Consider the following 20,711-nt stretch of genomic DNA (forward strand, 5'->3'; position numbering starts at 1 on the left):
GTTTCTCCAAATTTTGAGCAGAAGACCCCCAAAAATTGAGATGAAGTTCAGGGTGTCATCAACAAGAAAACGTAATCAACGATTAGATTGATTAGCAATAAACACTACACAAAACACTAATCATATTCTTCTTAACACAAAACAACCACAGTTAACAAGAATCAACGCTCAAAAATAAAATTTGTACCAATTTTGAATCTTACATGCGAATTGCATACACATATTGTTTTGTCACCATGAATTGAATCGGCGCGTGATCGTTACCGCTCTGATACCATGTTGAGATGTAGAGAGAAAGAGAGAGAGATGAGACAAGAGACACACCGTATACGCTCCCAAAGAGTGATTCATATTAAGGACAAGATACAAATATATAGGTGAGACTAAGTTGAGTAGAGTGAGCCATATATAGCTCCAACAGTGTCGAAAAGTAAGAATCCGAGGCTGAAAAATATGTGTTTTCAAGTGAAGAATCTGCTTAAGCATTTTGAAGCTTGGAGTCATAAGGCATGTGGACAGGTCTCAAAATGAAAAAGCACATGGTGCAACTCAAGCTTCAATTGGACAATTGTATGTGATAAGGGATAATTCTCCTCTTTATTTGGGAAGGGAAGCTTTAGAGAGGGAGGAAGAGTTTCTACAAACAGATATGCTTTCATCAAAGTTGGAGAAGTCAAAAAAGTACGCCTTCCTACGTCGTGCCAAAAGGTATGTGCTACTTGGTGATGCCTTATATATGAATGGGGCTGATCTTGTGATGAGAAAAGTTACTTGGAAAGAAGAAATTTACAAAATTTTAGAGGAGAATGATGAGGGCTCTTGTGGTGGTCACTTTGCTTCAAAGATCACTTTGCATATAGTCTTGCAGAAGGGTTATGTATGGCCAAGCGCTCAACGTGATGTTCATCATTGGTGCAAGTCTTGTAAAGAGTGTCAAAGCATGGAAAATAAGGTTCTCAAATCAGAAATTAGAGGCACCATTGTAGCTTATGATGTGTTTGAGAAGTGGGGTATTGATGCAATAGGTCGCTCTACCTATGAAAACAAGAGGAAAATGTTACATACTTACTGCTGTTGAATATCTATCCAAGTGTGCCAAAACCAAAGCTGTCAAACACATCACGAGTAAATATGTTTCCTTATTTCTATATGAAGATATCTGCTACAAATTTGGCATGCCATTGGAGTGACTTTCTGACAAGGGTCCAGGTTTCAGGGGAGAGTTGGTGGATTATCTATGTGAAAAGCTTCATGTGCATCGCAGGTTTACTACTCCATATTATCCCCAATGCAATGGCATGAATGAGTTTAATGGAGATCTCATAAGCATTATTACAAAGATGACAAGAAACAATGTGAAGACTTGGGATTTAGATCTACCTTGTGCTCTATGGGCTTACAGGATTGCCAACAAAACAGGTGCTGGTTTCTCTCCCTTCCATCTAGTTTTTAGCAAAGAGGCTTTACTTCCTATTTAGGTGGAGATACCAGATTTGAAGATGATGCTCAAGCTTGAAAAAGGGCCCAATGATGCATTCAAGGAAAGGCTTCTATATTTGCAATGTGTAAAATTGGATAAGTTATTGACTTTTGGGCATTATGAGCATGTCTTGAAGAGGAATCAAGCAAAGGCAAATGAGAAGGTGAAGGACAAGGACATCAAGAAGGGTGACATGGTGCTTCGTTACAATAGTAAGCTTGATAGAAATTTTCAAAATAAATTTCAAATCAAGTAGCAAGGTCCTTTCTTGGTCTTAAACATGTTTCCAAATGGCACATATCAGCTTGCTGACTTGGATGGTACCCCACATAAAGCACGTGTGAATGGCTACAGGTTGAAGAAGTATATTGCAAGGTTGATGACTGTAATTGAGGATGAGCCTTTTTTTGAATAATTTGCTGATCATGTGTCTAAGGCATTAGGAGATTTCGGAGGTCTTTTGGAGGGCCTTTTGGTAGAGAGAGGAAAATAAGCTCCTCCAATGAGAGAAGAGCCTACGTTACGTAGAAAAATAGATTGATATTAACAAAAATATAAAAGGTGTCCCTCTCCTCATTTAATAATCTAGTGGTCCTTGAAGAGGAGCACTCTCTTTTATTTAATGCGAGCACCTTTTTTAGAAGATAGATGCGGTGAATTTGATGCGGGATACATCATCACTAGAACTCAAAAAGTCACAAAACTATCAAGTGGTGGAAGATTTTGAAACTTTTGATACTGCCAATGCGTCCGGAACGCACATATCTCCTAGAAATGAATGTCCAATTGTCTCGCTTAGACATCCAAAGAGGCCAAAAATGTCAAACACCCCTAAAAGAACATTTTACTAACGGCGCGCGAGGGGGCATTCCAAAATTTTGGAATGCCTCCTCGCGCGCCGTTAGTAAAAAGGCCCTTTTTCCCTCTTTTTAGGGAGCTTTTTGAGAGGAAAATGTCCAAAAACCTCTAAAAAGGGGCTTTTTGGAAAGATAAGTGTCCAAAAATCACGTAAAGGAGCTTTGTACTAACGGCGCGCGAGGGGGCATTCCAAAATTTTGGAATGCCTCCTCGCGCGCCGTTAGTAAAAAGGCCCTTTTTTCTTTTTTTTAGGGAGCTTTTTAAGAGAAAAATGTCCAAAAACCTCTAAAAAGGGGCTTTTTGGAAAGATAAGTGTCCAAAAGTCACTAAAAGAAGCTTTGTACTAACGGCGCGCGAGGGGGCATTCCAAAATTTTGGAATGCCTCCTCGCGCGCCGTTAGTAAAAAGGCCCTTTTTTCTTTTTTTAAGGGAGCTTTTTGAGAGGAAAATTTTCAAAAACCTCTAAAAAGGGGCTTTTTGGAAAGATAAGTGTCCAAAAATCACTAAAAATAGCTTTGTACTAACGGCGCGCAGAGGGGCATTCTAAAATTTTAGAATGCCTCCTCGCGCGCCTTAAGTAAAAAGCCCATTTTTGGGGGTTTTTTGACATTTTTTGCCTCTCCGGATGTCGGAATGAGACAAGTAGACATTCGTTTTTAAGGTATTTTGGCATTCCGGATGCATTGGTGGTGTCAAAATACTCAAAATCTATCATTATTTTACAGTTTGTGACTTTTCAACTTTCAGTGATGACGTAAGCTGCATTGAATGCGCCGCACCTGCCTCCTGAAAAAGACGCTCGCATTAAATAAAAAAGTGACCGTTTTCAAGGACGATTGGGAATATAAATCTACTTTTTAGAGTGTCTGGTTGTCCTTTTGGATGTACTCACAAGGTGCAAGTGCATTTTAAAAAAAGTTTCTAGAGAGAGAAATACAATTTCTTACAAGGCCCTCCAAATGACCTCCGAAATTTTCTAATGGAGTAGGATGAAGTGGAGACTCCCTCAGGTGGTTTACAGGATCTCTTTTGTGCTGCTGATCATGAATGATCTAGCAGGCTGGGGTGTGGCAAACTATGTTGGACGCATTTCTGACACCCCGTTTTTTGTAAATTTGTACATACGGACATGATTCCCCATGTCAAAAGGGTGTGTGTGTTTTTTAGCTTGCTTTAGCAAGCACATGTAGATGCACTGCAAGTCGCTAGTCTAGTGACAACTGTCGGGCTACTATAAGTGCCCGTGAGTGAGTTTTTTGAAGCGAGACTTGTATATAACTTAAACTCATGTACAAACTTAAAAAGAGTTCATCCAAAGATCAGAAATTTTCAGGTTGAGCTCGTTGTGCCTCCTTGATGGTTTCTGTTGCAGTTTATGCCCCTGCCTTGCCAACTCTACGCGTAGTCGTGTCGAGACAACTCCCTGTTCACATCAATTTTTCATGTAGCGGCGTGTAGATTCAAATTTTTTCATCTTCATATTTCTTGACATCCATTTTTTAAGATTTAAAGTTCCCCAATTGGAGTTGTGCTCTTCAGGTTACGACTAGTTCTCTGTAGGGTTATGGCTATGGCAGCCTAGTGGCAAATTGTGTACAGGCAGATTGGGAGGGTATGTATCTAGGAATTGTCGAATTGATATTGAAGTTTTGGGTTTGTGGTGTTCAATGCTGAAATGGGAGTCCCTTCTCTTCATATGCATTGGTCGGTGTGTGTTGTAAATCCATGCTTTGGTAGGGTTTTGCTCCTATGTGACATAGTCTCTTGGGTGAGCGACGGCTAGTAGATTCCCAAGGGGACTACTTTTGCTGGACTTGTGATGTTTCAAAGGGACTTTTTCAAATATTTTTGTGTCTTGTAGTTCTCTTTCAACACTCTTGGCTGACATCACTATAGAGGTGTTTCTGTTTGCTTGTTTCCCAACAGTGTCTTGTTTTCGAGTGTGTGGAGGAGTGAATGAGAGTTTCATCTCTTCAATTTTTCACTTGAGAGAGTGTATGGAAGTTATGATGTTTCCATGGATCTATGTGTGCGAGGAATTGAGGAAAGAAGGTACAGCTTTTTGCAAGACTCTGTGACCTTGTATCGGTGCCATTACGGTTGGGGCTACTCAAAAGAGTCCAACAGAGTGGAGTTTGATGAAGCTTTTGAAATAGTTTGGGAGATGCCTTTTGTGGTTGCATGTTTTTATTTTTTAATGTTTTTTCTTGTATACTTTTCTCACCATCAAGTGTGATTTCATGTGTTGATCAACTCGACTCACCTTGTAGTGTCTGCGGGCAGGCAAGGGCTTTCATGTCAAGGTGTTTAGAGTTTGAATTGAGCCTATGGGTAGTATTTTTATTGAGATGTTGAATGGTGGTGCGTGCAAGGTGGAATTTAAGTAAATTCCTTGTGTGGTTTTGAGTTGTCTGGGTGTGTAAGTGTGTGCACGATGTCTTTTTCTCCATCATCCCTTGGCGATTCCATTGGGGAGCGAAAACTACCGATTGTGCACTTAGAATTTGAAGTTCGAGCGGTGATGTATCCATATTTTGGATTTTGAAGGGATTTTCATGATGGTGTTGCTATTCCAACCATCTATTTTAGCAGTTTTCAAGATGCAAATGATGGGCTTGCATCATATGAGTTTGATTTGACATGTTTATGTTCTAGAGCTACAAGTGAGCCCCAAAAGCTTGCAGGCATCAATCTGTTGGTCGGAGGTAATGCAAGAGATTGGTATGAGGGCTTGTCACAAAATGAGAAGCGAATTTGTTACATGCTTAATAGATGCTTGTTGAAGCGGTTCAAGAAGGTGATCCTTCACCAAGATGCATGGAAACGGGTCACTAGTTTGTTTATGCAAGAGCAAGAGTGCTGCAAAATTTTTGTCAAGATTTGATGATTCTTGGAGAGTGTGGAAAGATGCTCTATTGAATGTGGAAGCCATGTATAAACAATATTTTTATTCTGCATTTACAAATAGCCCAAGAATACAAGTATTCACAAGTTTTTTGTGACTGGTCCTTAAGTTGAAAGTGCAAGAGAAAGAGCCCAAATCCATGTGTGAAGCATTAAAAATAGCACTACAAAAAGAGAGAAAGTTGTGCGTTGCTACAGGCATGAAGTCCCCTTTGTCAATACGTGGTATTGATAGTGTGGATGAACTTTATGTCCATAAAGTCATAGTTGCACGTGCTCATGCTAACAAGGATAATAGCTTGGACACAGGCATGGATACCCATATGCGCAAAGTTGATGCAAATGAAGTATGTAATGAAACATTGGAGACCGTACACATGTCTATGGTGAAAAATGGCAAGGAAATAGTAGATAAATGCAAAAGTTTGAGCACTAGCATGGGAATGGAAGATGATAAGAGTGAAATAGACAAGGATGAGAAAACCCATGATGGTGAGACATCTGATGCTTGTGAGAGTTTTTGTGATGATGGGATAGAGTGATCCATTGAAGGATATGGTAGCCTTGCACAAAGAGCGACGTATCTTTTGGGAAGGAGCTTTGCAGCAACATGATTTTGTTTCTTGCATTGATGATGAGATGGTGGGCTAGGACAAGGAATTTCTACACCAAGTGAAGATGATGCAAGAGAGAAGGATGCTATGATGGTTGATGTGACCTTGGGTCCATCTACTAGTTCCATCTCCAAGGGATGTACGTGATGATAAACGCCATGCGGTTGTTAAGTATAAATTTCTTGGGGATGGGGTAGAAAAGGAGGTTAAAGTGACCTTTTCAATGTATATTTGAGCCATACCCTCTTATTTGTAAATATCTTGATTGGCAGCTAGTTCGCATGGTGAAGACTTGATTATAATGTGCTATGTGGCTTTGTATACATGTTTCCAGTTTTTCAAGTGGAACCAGCCTTATGAGGAAGAAGAGGATGCTCGTGATAGTGTTTTTGAAGAGCGTTTTCAGTTTTGGAGTGGAGTTGATACCTCGTTAGTCGCACCGCCCACTAGCCCGGCCAGAGAAACTTAAGTTGGCTGGTTTTGGGAGCCAAGGCCATGAGAATCAACCCCATTCGGGGAGCATGAGGTAAAGAAAAAATAAAATAAAATAAAATTATTTACTACCAACAACCCCCCCCCCCCCCCCCCCCTTACTCGCGGAATAGGGAGTCGCGCCTTCCTTTGGCAGCACTCCCTTCCTCTCCTCCATTATCCCCTCTCTCCCATACATTATCGACACCTCACCCTCTCCGCCATCTACACTCTTTCTCTCTCCCTCTCATCTATCATTTAACCCTCTGTCTCTCTCACACACACACCCTCACTCGTGTTCTCTCTCTCCCTCTCTCATTCTCTATGTAGGCTAAGCCCATAGGGTGCATGGAAGGAAAAAAAAAAGAATATACAATATCTCTCTCTCTCCCCTTTCTTTGTCAACCAAAGCAATCCACCATGCAAGTGGTTTTCTCTCTCTCCACTCACACCCTTACACACTCCCTCCACCTCCGCTTCCCCTTAGCCACTCACCCTCTATCCCTTGCCCACTATATCCCCTCTCTCTCCCCTCTCGTCCATACTCTCCCTGTCTCTCTCCCTCATTCAAACCCCACTCACTCTCTCTCTCTCTCTCTCTCTCTCTCTCTCTCTCTCTCTCTCTCTCTCTCTCTCTCTCTCTCTCTCTCTCCCTTCTGTTGCCTCTCGGTGTTGGCACAGCCAGCCCACCATGCAAGAATCCCTCTCTCTCTTAACCCGCCCCTCAAACACTCTCAACTCCCTCACCCTCTCCATCACTCTCTCTTCCCCCCCCTCGCTTCACTCCCGGATTCTCTCTCTCTCTCTCTCTCTCTCTCTCTCTCTCTCTCTCTCTCTCTCTCTCTCTCTCTCTCTCTCTCTCTCTCTCTCTCTCTCTCTCTCTCTCTCTCTCTCTCTCTCTCTCTCTCTCTCTCTCTCTCGTTTGCACCCTTCCATACACACACACCTACCCCATCTTTCCCCCTCACCCCCTCAGCCTCTCTCTCTCTCTCTCTCTCTCTCTCTCTCTCTCTCTCTCTCTCTCTCTCTCTCTCTCTCTCTCTCTCTCTCTCTCGTTTGCACCCTTCCATACACACACACCTACCCCATCTTTCCCCCTCACCCCCTCAGCCTCTCACTCACTGCCCTTCTCTAATTCTCTCTATCCCTCCCTCTCACTCTCCCTCTTGTTCTCTGTAATCGACTGAGCATGGTGCAGTAGCCTCCTCTCTCTCGCTCGTTGCCGACAAACGCACACACCTACACGTACACAAACACACACACACACACACACACACACACACACCCCTACCCACTCACCCTAGCCCCTCTCTCCCCACCAGGCCATGCACGCTCTCTCTCTCACTCTTACTCATGCTCTCTGTGTAGCCGAGAAAGCAGCGCGTAAAAAAACATTAAACAATAATATTAATCAATATCTCTCTTTCTCTCATTCCCCCCCCCACACACACTCACACAATTACATACACCCACACACGCACATACATACTCACAAACACATACACCTACATATGAGTGCATTACATGCGCACGCACACGATCAAACAAACACATCACGCCATACGCAGAGACAAGAAGGAGAACGAAAGAACTCGACATCAGTGCCTAAAACGATAGAAGAAGACGACCAAAATCACGCGAAGACAACCACCAATCTAGAAATGATGCCAAAGGCATGCTCCGTACGGCCCTGAAGGTGATGAACGCGTAGCATCTCGGCATCACACAACAAAGCACCAGTTCTAGCAGCATTAACCTTACACCGGCCACCCGAACCATCAACAACACCCATTGTAAATCCCCCGACCTCCACTCTTCCCTGATAACCTAGCCAATGTATAGTGGATTGTAAAAAACTCCCCACCTAACTCTTACCTCCCTTCTCTCTGTCTCTACCTTCTCTCCCTATCTATCTTTCTCATTAGAGAGGCATCTAGACTCTCTTCAGTGACCAATGGATATTTGCAAGGACCATTAGGTAAGGAAAACCTCTCAGGCCTATATAGAGAGGCCTCCATTAAGCACAAAAGGAGAACACATTAGAGGCACCATCAAGGCTCCATGCACTCTACATTTCATGCACCACTAAGCACATAATGCACCTTTCAAGCTGGGGAGCTCATGGTATCATGTTTTGTTGTAAGCATCCTTTGGCCACATCACCATCACCACCAATCTCCACCCACACCATGGTTGATTTACTAGTCATGACCACCCTATGCACATAAGGCACTCACTATCACCCCGCAAGGCAACATAAGCATCCTAGGATTAAATGCACTGACACCATACTACCCCGGGCCACTCTCAATGCGAGTAATGGACGTCAATGGTAGCTGCATTGTCTTGATGTTTCCCTCAACTAACCTCGCGCTAATGTGCTAACCCCACTAACTCCAAATGTTTGACATGCACCATATGGTGCTCCCATTTCCATCATGCATCCCGAGTGCCAAGAGAAAGATTGTTAACAGCCAAGACCACCGTTTGTAAGTATCATCATCAATAAAACTGTGCAATGCTATCATGATCTTTGAGTCCATTCTCTCTTCTCCTTAGCATTATTTTCCCCAGATGATTCATCTCTTGTATAACGCTCTGCTTGTGCTTCATCACATGCGCCATCACCAATTAGTCATGCTCCATTCAGACCTTGTCACACATACCTCTCTCGTACACACACTCTTGACTGTTGACTAGGCATTTTCTATATCTGAATGTTTGCTACATCATCATTTCATGGTGGCTACCTAGATGGAATCTCACTTTTTCGACCCTAGGTCATCTGTGTCTGTGTTCGAGTTGCACTCATGTTGTATGGTGCCCCTCTATATTTATCCTATAACTATAGAGGATAAATCCTACCTTGAGATGATGCTTGGGGATGTTCAGGGTATGTGTGGTATAGATACCACCCCATATGGCATGTCATTCCGAACATCATTTTCCTAGTGCCCCCACGGGGTGCCCCATGGAGGATCCTTTCATGAAACCCTGCAGTTTATAAGACTAAAAACCCTAGTCCTTTATGGACGGATGAATGGTTAGCAGAGTTTTCTAACTGGATGACATAAGAAGAAGAGCTTCAAGCACAACTAGATGAACTTCGCATCTTCATCGAGTCTTGAGTGCCAAGCATAACAGTGATATATTTGCAGTGGGAAAGATAATTAGCACGTCATACTGAGTGGATATACATAGGCCCTCTTCTAAGGAGAAGAAGGAGGTAGTGAAGACCATGTCCGCAACCTACGACCAACCCACAACAACAAGATGGAGGGAGCTCTACACAATAGATAGTCAACAATATTCTACTTCGAGAATCGGGTAACTAAATTCATTGAGGTAACTATCACATACAGTTTCTAAGTTGCACATGAGACTGCATCACACATAATGGAAGCACATGCTCATGCTCTCAATATAGAGACTAGGGATCTACTAAGCCTGTTTCAGGAAAGGACACCCCCCTCTCCCACAAGTCTAGACAATGACTAAGAACCTCTAAGCTTCACATGAATCAGTACAACCTACCTCAACATAGATCACACAATCCGATATGAGTATGTTCAATCAAGGTAACAATAGACTCGAAGGCTCACTTGGCAGCACGTCATCAACACCATGCTGGGTGTGGTGCGCTTCTCTGAGGTTCTGGCACCAGATGAGCCATTTTTCCTACCTTTGGTACAAGGCCATGTACCGTTTGAGATTTTTATCTATGTCCTAGTATAAAAAGGGTATACACGCCTCCTTCGAAAGAAAAAAGAAACATTCTTTTGATAGCAAGCTAAGCAGTGTGTCTTTCTAGCTCTCTCTCTCTTTAATCATTGTGGCAAGTGTAGCATTTCCAACATTTAAAGGAAAGAAGGGGAGGATTCGGTAACAGATGACTTTGAAGTAGCGTGTGTGGTAAGCAACAAAGATACAGATGAATCCGGGGTTAAAATATTTAAGAATCTCATGAACCTAGAAGCTAGGTCGTGGTACAACGCACTTCCACAAGCAACTAAGGATGACTGGGAGCCCTTAAAATCTGCTTTTAAGAGACGATTTGGGGGAGGTACCACTTCAGATAAGCTGTGGGACAAGTTGAGAGACTTGAAGGAGGAGGGTCTTTTAGAGTATGCCACTTATGACTCCATGTTTGTGGATTTGTGGGAACGGTGGGTTGAGTCACTGGGAAGAGGAAAAGTTGCACCCGATTTCCTCAAAAAGGACTGGTTCAAGCATGGCTTGTGGCCGCTGCTCAAAGAGGAGGTGAAGGGTAGATTCTCGGCTACGTATGAGCTACCCGTGGAGATTTCTCGCCTGAAGGACAAGAAGCTGCACATGAAAGACAAAGAAACCGATTCAAAAAAAAAGGAACATCATGTCAACTAACAACCACCCCAACCACCATTCCTCCACCACCACCAGCTCCTGGGGAAAGAAATGACCAACAAGATATGTTGGCCCATATTATTGATCAACTAGAGAATTTTTCTATCCACTTGATAGAGCAAGGATGGAATAAAGAGAGAGATCAAGACCCGGGGAGAGAACAACGACAAAATAGGGAGTATCATTGCTACAACTCTAGAGAAGATGGTCACGGTATGTACTACTATCCCAAATCCTGACAAAACTATAATAGAGGAGGTAGGAGGAACCAGTTCTCACCCTCTAGAGAAAGAACACCTCCACCCCAAGCACCATATCCACCAACACAGATTCTACGTCCACCCCAGGCACCACCACAAGCACCCATTCCACCTATTCCACCGGCACCACCACTTGATCGCACTATAAACATCATAAGGTTAGAGGAGAAAGGAAAGGTTGTAGTAGTGATCAACCCAGAGTTAAGGAGAAGGTAATTTTTGTAGAACCATTTGAAACCATGATTGTAAAGAGATCTAGGACGGAAACTGCACAAACTGATGATGAGAGAAGCATGAAAGGAGAGGCTAGCAAGAAGCCGTCGAGGCCATGACAAAAAACAGGCATGATCGACTTTCAGTTAGGGGAGAGTTGTAGGCCCTATGATCTAACATTGGATGTGGCAAAGAAAGGACCAAATATTACATGGCCACAGCTACTACATCTTGCACCAAAGTTAAGGCGGAAATGGTCCAAAATGGTAAGTACAAGGTGCTCCAAAGCAAAGGTAGCAGGATAAATTTTGGGTTGCAACATGGAGGACATCCTCCCCATCATTGACGTCAACATAAAGGGTAAGAGGACACCACCCTCTCCCACAAGTTTGGATAGTGACTAAGCACCCCTAAGCTTCACGTGAATCAGTACAACCTACCTCAAGGTAGATCACACTGGTGGATCTCACAAGGGGTAAAGCGTCTTTCATGTGTTGGGGGATGCTCTACTTTTGTTAAGGCAAGTAAGTGAAATATGGACATGTAAGAATCCTAGCTTGAGGACTCACTTAAGCTGTGTGAAAACTTTGTTGGGTAAGTTTGAAGCATTTCAACTACACCACATCCCAAGGGCTTATAACCATGAAGCTGATGCCTTAGCAAGCAAAAGGCTGCAGGAATTAGTGGTTGGGGATATAAAGCAAAATATCCCTGTATTTGAAGGTAGTGACGCCTTACCCGACATCATGCATTTCTTGGAAACATGGGAATGTCCATCAAATCTAACAAAAGGGTCAAAGCAATGGCTTACCAGGAAGGCCACAGGGTATCGACTTATCAATGACAGTTTGTATTATAGGGGTAAGCAAAACAAGTACTCAGGAAGGTCCCTCTCTCTAATGAAATTACGGGGGTAATTGCCAGTTGTCATGATGGTGTTTTTGGCGGTCACTTTTCCCTAGATATAACAAATAGAAAAATCTTGCAAGCTGGTTCTGTATGGCCTAGCCTCAATCGTGATGTACAACACCTGTGTAAGAAATGTCAATTGTGTCAAAAGGCATGTCTTACACAAGTGGTGTACATGCACATAATTGACATGCTTGAACCACAAACACCTATCCTTTCATATGGGCCATTTCAAAAATGGGGTATAGATGCCATAGGACCATTGCCTAGGGCCAGCTCAGGGAAGTTCTACATCATCATGTGAGTCTACTATATGACTAGGTGGGTGGAAGCTACAACCACAACTAGGATCACGGCTATGGAGGTAGCCAAGTTTGTCTATGAGCACATATGTTGTAGGTTTGGCACACCATTAGAAATTATCTCTGATAGATGGCCAAGTTTCAGAGAAGACTTGATAGGAGAGTTAATGCAAAAAATAGGCATTACAAGGAGGAATTCCTCACCATATTATCATCAATGTAATCTCTTAATTGAGAAAGTGAATGGAATGATTTGCAAAATTATCACCAAGCAGGTTAACAATCATCCTGGGGATTGGGATAAATATCTACTCCCGACCTTATGGGCGTACCAAACCTCATTCCGCACGTCTTTGGGGTTCACCCATATCATTTGGTATTTGGCAAGGAGGAAATCTTACCTATTGAGGTTCAACTAGCAAGTCTCAGAGTGATGACAAGCCAAATTCAACGACCCAATATGAATTTGAGAAATCACATCCTTGACTTGGAACGACTACAATTGGACAGAGAAGAAGCAATCAGTTATTATGCGGCACAGGTAGAACACAGGCTCCTTAGTTTCAATCAACATCTTTGGTGCAATAATGTAAAGAAGTGAATGTTGGTGCTCCGCTATGACAATTGTTTTGACACACGCAGGGATAAAAAGTTCCTACTCCGATGGGAAGGCCCCTTTCATTATCAGGAAGAAATATGCCAATGCAAGTTACCAGCTCATGGAAGCTAATCGTAAGATTCATAAAACTAGAGTCAATGGCTAGCGGCTTAAACCTTATTTTCTACCGATTTGATCAAACTCCATCTATCAACATTCCTGATGAGGATACACCATCAACCTCCACCTCTGATGACTACAATCAAAGAAATGAGTTAGAGGCATAAATGCCCCTAACCTGCCAACCAGAGAGACTCAAGTTGGCCAGCTTTTGGATCCAAGTCTATGGAAATCAACCCCATTCGGGGAGCATGAGGTAAAGAAACAACAAAAAAAATGTTTTCTTATTTACTACCACCCCCCCCCCCCCCCACCCCCCCACTCGTACATGTGCAATAGGCCGTCGCACCTCCCTTTGGCACCACTCCCTCCCTCTCCTCCATTATCACTTCTCTCCCCTCCGTTATTAACACCCCACCCTCTCCCTCAACTACACTCTTTCTCTAATCTATTATTTAACCTTCTTTCTCTCTCTCTCTCTCTCTCTCTCTCTCTCTCTCACACACACACACACACACACACACACACACACACACACACACACACACACACACACACACACACACTCACTCACTCACTCTATCTCTCACTCACGTTCTATCGCTCCCTCTCTTGTTCTCTGTGTAGGCTAAGCCCATAGGGTGCATGGAAGAAAAAAAAAAGGATATACAATATCTCTCTCTCTTTCTCTCTCTCTCTCTCTCTCTCTCTCTCTCTCTCTCTCTCTCTCTCTCTCCTTTGTTTTTCAACCAAAGCGGGCTGCCATGCAAGTGGTTTTCTCTCTCTCCACTCACACCCACACACACTCTTTCCACCTCATCCTTCCCCTTTCCCTTACCCATTCCCCATCTCTCCCGGGCCCGTTACAGCCCCTCTCTCCCCTCTCGTCCATACTCTCACTCTCTCTCTCTCTCTCCCTCGTTCAACCCCCCCACTCTCTCTCTCTCTCCCCCCTCTCCCCTCTCTCCCGGGCCTGTTACAGCCCCTCTCTCCCCTCTCGTCCATACTCTCGCTCTCTCTCTCTCTCCCTCATTCAACCCCCCCCCACTCTCTCTCTCTCTCTCTCTCTCTCTCTCTCTCTCTCTCTCTCTCTCTCTCTCTCTCTCTCTCTCTCTCTCTCTCTCTCTCTCTCTCTCTCTCTCTCTCTCTCTCTCTCTCTCTGTTGACTCTCCCCTCTCCGTGTCGGCACAACCAGCCCACCATGCAAGAAGCCCTCTCTCTCTTAACCCCCACCATACACACTCTCAACTCCCTCACCCTCTCCCTCACTCTCTCTCTCCCCCCCCCCCCCCCCCGCTCCCCCCCGCTTCACTCTCGGACTCGTTCTCTCTCTCTCCAGCTCTTGTTGGTAGCCCACATGGCGCAGTAATTTCTCTCTCTCTCTCTCTCTCTCTCTCTCTCTCTCTCTTGCACCCACCCATACACACACACACACACACCTACCCCATCTTCCCCCCTCACCCCCTTAGCCTGTTGCTCACTCCCCATCTCTCATTCTCTCTCACCCTCCCTCTCACTCTCCCTCTCGTTCTCTGTAATCGAATGAGCATGGCGGAGCAGCCTCCTCTCCCTCCCTTGTTTTCAACACACACACACACAGACACATACACATACACAAAAACACACACACACAAACCTACCCACTCACCCCAGCCCCTTTCTCTCCACCATGCCATGCATGCGCTCTCTCTCACTCTCACTCACGCTCTCTCTGTAGCCAAGCAAGCACCACGTAAAAGGAATTAAAAAAATAAATAATAAATATCTCTCTTTCTCTCATTCCCACACACACACACACCTACACAGACTCACACAATTACATACACCCACACATGCACATACACACTCACAAACACATGCACATATGTACACGAGTGCATTACACAGGAACACACACAATCAAACAAACACATCATGCCATACGCACACACAAGAAGAAGAACAAAAGAACTCGATATTGATGCCTAAAATGACAGAAAAAGACGTCCAAAATCACGGGAAGGTAGCCATCAATCATGAAATGACACCGAAGGCATGCCCCGGCCGTCCCCGAAGGTGACGAACGTGTAGCATCTCGGCATCTTGCAACAAAACACCAGTTCTAGTAGCATTAACCTCACACCATCCACCTGAACCATCAACAACACTCATTGTAAATGCCCCAACCTCCACTCTTCGCTAATAACCTAGCCAATTGCTAGTGAATTGTAAAAAACTCCCCACCCCACTCTTACCTCCCTTTTGTCTATCTCTACCTTCTCTCCTTCTCTATCTCTCTCATTAGAGAGGCATCTAGACTCTCTATAGTGACCAGTTGATATTTTCAAGGACCATTAGGTAAGGAACACCTCTCAAGACTATATAAAGAGGCCTTTATGAAGCACAAAAGGAGAACACACTAGAGGAACCACCGAGGCTCCATGCACCACTAAGCACATAATGCACCTTCCAAGCTAGGGAGCTCATGGTATCATATTATGTTGTAAGCATCCATTGGTTACATCACCATCACCATCACCACCAATCTCCACGCACACCATGGTTAATTTACTAGTCATGACCACCCCATGCACATAAGGCACTCACTAACATGAGCATGCTAGGATTGAATGCACCTACACCATGCTACCCTGGAAGGGATCTAATATTTATGTAAATACCACAAATTTTGTGTGATCACAAGATCGTATAAACATGATCACAAAGAATCCGGTTTAGGGCAACCTAGAAACCCACAAAAATCCCGTGGGGCTTTTCATTTTTCCCTGCGGTCCCGCCGGGCTTCTACGTTTTCCCAGTATGCCCGCCAAGAATACTAAAAGGCCCGACGGGCCCGTAGAATTATATCATCTTTGTTTCCTCTTGAGAGAGAGAGAGAGAGAGAGAGAGAGAGAGAGAGAGAGAGAGAGAGACATGGAGAGAGAGATAGAGATAGAGAGAGAGAGAGAAAGCTCGTCGACCACCTTTGCAGGTATGTCGAGAGGAGAGAGGGAGAAAGGGGGTCATGTGGAAACGTGCTCTACATCGCAGTGCATGGCAGTAGTGGAGTACCTGACCACACGATCCGCGTATGTGTTGTGTGTGTATGCGTTGTGTGGTAGCATGTCTTTTTATATTGCACGAGAGTCATAAGGTACCTTACCACACAATGGGAGTGTGTGCATAATCTGTTCTACGGAATAGTGCTTACCATGGGGGCATCACCTCGATGATGCGGGGAAGATGGTGTCGTTGTGGTAAGTATTGGCTTACTGTCTGGGTACTATGTCGGTAACACAATGAATCTAGTATCCTTATGGTAAGTCAAGTTTCTTTTCCCTTTCCCAAAGAACATATGGGCATTGATTGGTAATGCAACTATATGATGTTCCTATGCAAGCCATTATATCTCCTTATATTCAGGTGGCACTCGATCTGTAACGAGGCCAATAGAGTGTTGTTTGTTAGAAGCATTTTTTTTTGCATAAATGTGGCTTTTAGGTCGTTAACTAGGCCGTACGAACATCATATAATTTTTATGTGCATGTGGAGTTAATTTTTTAAGTATTAAGTATATGAAATACTTGGTCGGTAACGCGATTGTGACGAGTATTTCATATAAAAATGTTTGAATTGTTTGATTTTGTTATTTTTAAGTGCACATATGAAATTATATATACTAGCTAATCATATTGAAAAGAATGCTTTATGTATCAATCATTGCTATTTTAAATGCTACATTTACATATATTATATGCAAAAAAGTATTTGTACACAATTTGCATGTTAGATATTTATTTTTATCTTTTTTAAGGACCTCAAGCATTATCGCTATTTTTAATGATTCATCTACATAAATTCTCTGTAAAAAAGAATTTGCACACAGTTTGCATGTTAAATATTCTTTTATATCTTTTTAAAGAGCATCAATTATCATCGCTATTTTGAATGCTACATTTACATAAATTCTATGTAGAAAAGAGTGTGAACACATTTTGCATGTTAAATATTTATTTCTATCCTTTTAAAGAGTTGGACATTCTTTGCAATTTTCTAGTCTGATTTGTATACTTCCAATGTGCTTTGTTTGAACTAGTATGTGCGCACGGAGAAAAAATAAGTTAAAAATTCAATATATGCTAAAATGTGCCAGATTGTTAACATGTATTGTTTGATCTACATTAAGTTCTTATAAACCAATTTTTTGATCTGCATTTTACACGTGTAGCAGATTGCAATTTTAAGTGAAGATTGTTTTCAATTTTTATCAATATTTCCTTGCACATTTCTTAAATTCTTCAAGTCATGGTTAAGGGTTTGCCTTAAATAGTGTGAGAGTGTTAGTGTCATTCGCAACCATGAATTTGTATTTGATATGCTGTTTTTATTACCCAGCATAAATATGACGCATAAACAAAAGAAAAGTATTATGCGTACCATTCCTAAAGAATGTATTTTAGCAATCTCATCATGTGCAAATGGTCACATAAAGTAGATTAGTGAAAGTGATGTCTTCATCAAAGACCTCCCTAGTGCTATATGGGAGAACAGAGAGTGCAAGCTGCAAGGTGAAGGCCAATACGAGTTGTTGATTCCAGCAGGGATTCGAGAATTTGACCCCCACCACAAGGTTAGGACAGTGTTGGGCAATATGAAAATATGTTGCAGAGACTTAAAGGAAGATATCCCACCTGCCTGAGACATGTCAAAATTAGAGATCTGGGATAAATTGTGGAAGGAACAGAAGGTACAGATGAAGCGTGTGAAAGCGTAGGACCAAGGAGCCTTACCCAAGAGATTGAAGATGACCCAAGATGTGCAAGCAGCTTTGGGAGTGATGGGGGCTTTTCACAAGCCAAGCTCCCATACCCCCCCTTCTCTCGTCCCCACCCCATGAAAACCCCCTCTTAGGGAGGGAGTGATAAAAGGCTTTGGAAAAAGTAAGAAAAAAATAAAGTATGATTATGTAAATATATAAGAAAGGTAAAATAGGCCACCTCATACCTACGGGGTAGCCCATCCCCACCTTGCCTCCTTTTTTCTTCACTGTTGCCCCGCCGTGTGTCCCTTTTCCTCTCCTCCACTCAAAAGGTCAACCCCCTCTCTCTTCCCCTTGTCCTTTCTCCTTTCTCTCTCCCCTCAAGCTACCCCACCTCTCACCAATAATGCATTATAACTCACCAATAATGCACCCTAACTCACATGCAACTTACCCTATCTTCCAAAATAGTATACCCTATCCCCTCTTTCTCTCCCCTATCATATCCGATGACCCAAATACCCCCCCCTCTCTCTAAAGGGTGCCATATCTCTTGTCTTGTAGCTAAATAACCTCCCCCACACTCACACACACTCAGTTTCATTGAAAAAGGTGCCCACAGACCCATCCCCACCCGGTGGTTACCTGATTTTTCTTGTGTTCACACACATCTGCACACAGATTCACCTCTGAACACACTCCCCTCTCTCCCCTCTTGTAATTACTTTAGTCTCCATGTCACCTCTCACTTTTTTTCATCAACCCATCTCTCTCTCTTAGTCTCTCTCTCATGAGACTTGTGTTCTGGCACATATACACACAGTCAGACAAGTGGAGCCCACAGTCACATGGCTTATGTAGATAATGATTTCTTCATTTCTAAATTCTAGAATTCCTCCCCCCTCCTCCCTATATAAAGAGGGGTCACCATCACACTAAATACACACACAACATCACCAAAGAACACACTATGCATTGTGTGTGCCTAGTGCACACACACACCCACACCATCACCATCACCGCAATCACCATGCTCGTCTTCAGCATGACCTCTACACCCTTGGCTATGGAAGATGAACGGCAACTAAATGAAGGATGATGGCCATAACCCTCGTGCGAGTCTTCGCCATCAACTCCAACCTATCCTCCATGTGCTCTACCACTCTCTCCCTTCTCATTCCCCTACCCTATGCTCCCCATTTCATCGCCTTATTCTCTAAATAAAGCTTGAGGTTTTGTGAGTATGTTTTCTTGCAATGTTTTGCCCATGGGAGGTGTACGGAATCTCCACCTAATCTTGTGTTTGGAGTGAGCTTGTGTATGTGTGAAGGGTGTGCGGATTCGCCATCCTTTTGTGGTGCCTAAGTACTAAGCCGCTATATCCCCTCCCTCACTCTCTCTCTCTCTCTCTCTCACTTGATCTCATTCCCTTTCCTCTTCATCATTACTCCCAAGCATCCATCTCTCTTGGATGAAAACTTTGTTATGGTGGTGTGTTGTTTGCGTCCTAGCCGCTGAAGCTAGGTGGTGCCCCTGTTTGCCTTACCATGATAGGCTCGAGGCGCTCCATTCGGTCCCCGGTGTTTTAGAGGCCGTCGGGGGTTCGGGGTTTGCTTTGCTCCCGTCATTTGGTGCCCCCACTGAGGATATTTTCATGAAACCCTTCAGTTTACAAGACTGAAACCCCTAAACTATTGTGAATGGATGAATGGCTAGCAGGATTTGCTAATTGGACGATAGAAAAAAAAGAGCTCCAAACACAACTAGACGAACTCCGCATCTCCATCGAAGCTCGAGTGCCAGGCGTAACGGTAATCGATTTGCAGTGGGAGAGTCAACCAACACGCCAAACCCAGTGGATATACATAGGCCAAGTGCCAAGAAGGAGAAGGAGAAGGTCGAAACCATGTCCGCAACGTACAACCAACCCACAACAACAAAATGGAAGGAGCTCTACACCATAGAGAATCAACACTATTCTACTTTGAGAATCGGGTAACTCAAGTCACCGAGGTAATTATCACAGTCAGTTTTCAAGTCGCACCTGATGCTGCAGCACAGATAACAGAATCATTGGCTCACACTCTCACTAGAGAAACTAGGGATCTACTGAGTTTGTTTCAGGAAAGAACACCACCCTCTCCCACAAGCTTGGACAGTGACTAAGCACCTCTAAGCTTTACATGAATCAGTACAACCTACCTCAAGACAGATCACACATACCAACACGTGTACGATCAATCAAGGTAATACTGGATTTGAAGGCTCACTACCAGCACGTCATTGACACCATGCTGGGTGGGGAGCGATTTTTTGAGGTTCTGGCATCAGATCAACCATTTGTCTTACCTTTGGTACAAGGCAATGTACCGTTTGAAGTTTTAATCTATGTCCTAGTATAAGAGGGTATACACGTTGATAGCGGGAAAAAGAGCAGTGCAATCGGGTGGCCTCTGTACTCGTGCACACTCCACAAACCACGCCTCATGCAAACAAGAAAAGAACAAAACAAAGGGGGCACCACCCTAAATTAAGAGGTTTAGGGACCTCACACATAGTGCACATAGGCAAGTGAGACTTCTGGCATTATGATGGCATCAAAACATATGGCAAAACACATAGAAACGAAGCTTAGGGACCTTATGTAGCATATATATACACAAGACATCAGCTTAACAATACAACGGCATCTGATCATACATAACAAGGATATAGAGAAGCAAGCCAAGGATGGAATAATCCCTTGTCAAAAACAATCAACCCAGCAAGTAGGTATGATCCTACTAGCAACACCTCAATACCTTAGAGAATGATGACGAGGATGGTGGCCATGGAGCATGAGAGAAGACTCCTTTTTAGGT

Source organism: Adiantum capillus-veneris, chromosome 10 (genome assembly GCF_014529385.1).
Source record: "Adiantum capillus-veneris isolate H3 chromosome 10, ASM1452938v2, whole genome shotgun sequence".
NCBI lineage: Eukaryota > Viridiplantae > Streptophyta > Polypodiopsida > Polypodiales > Pteridaceae > Adiantum > Adiantum capillus-veneris.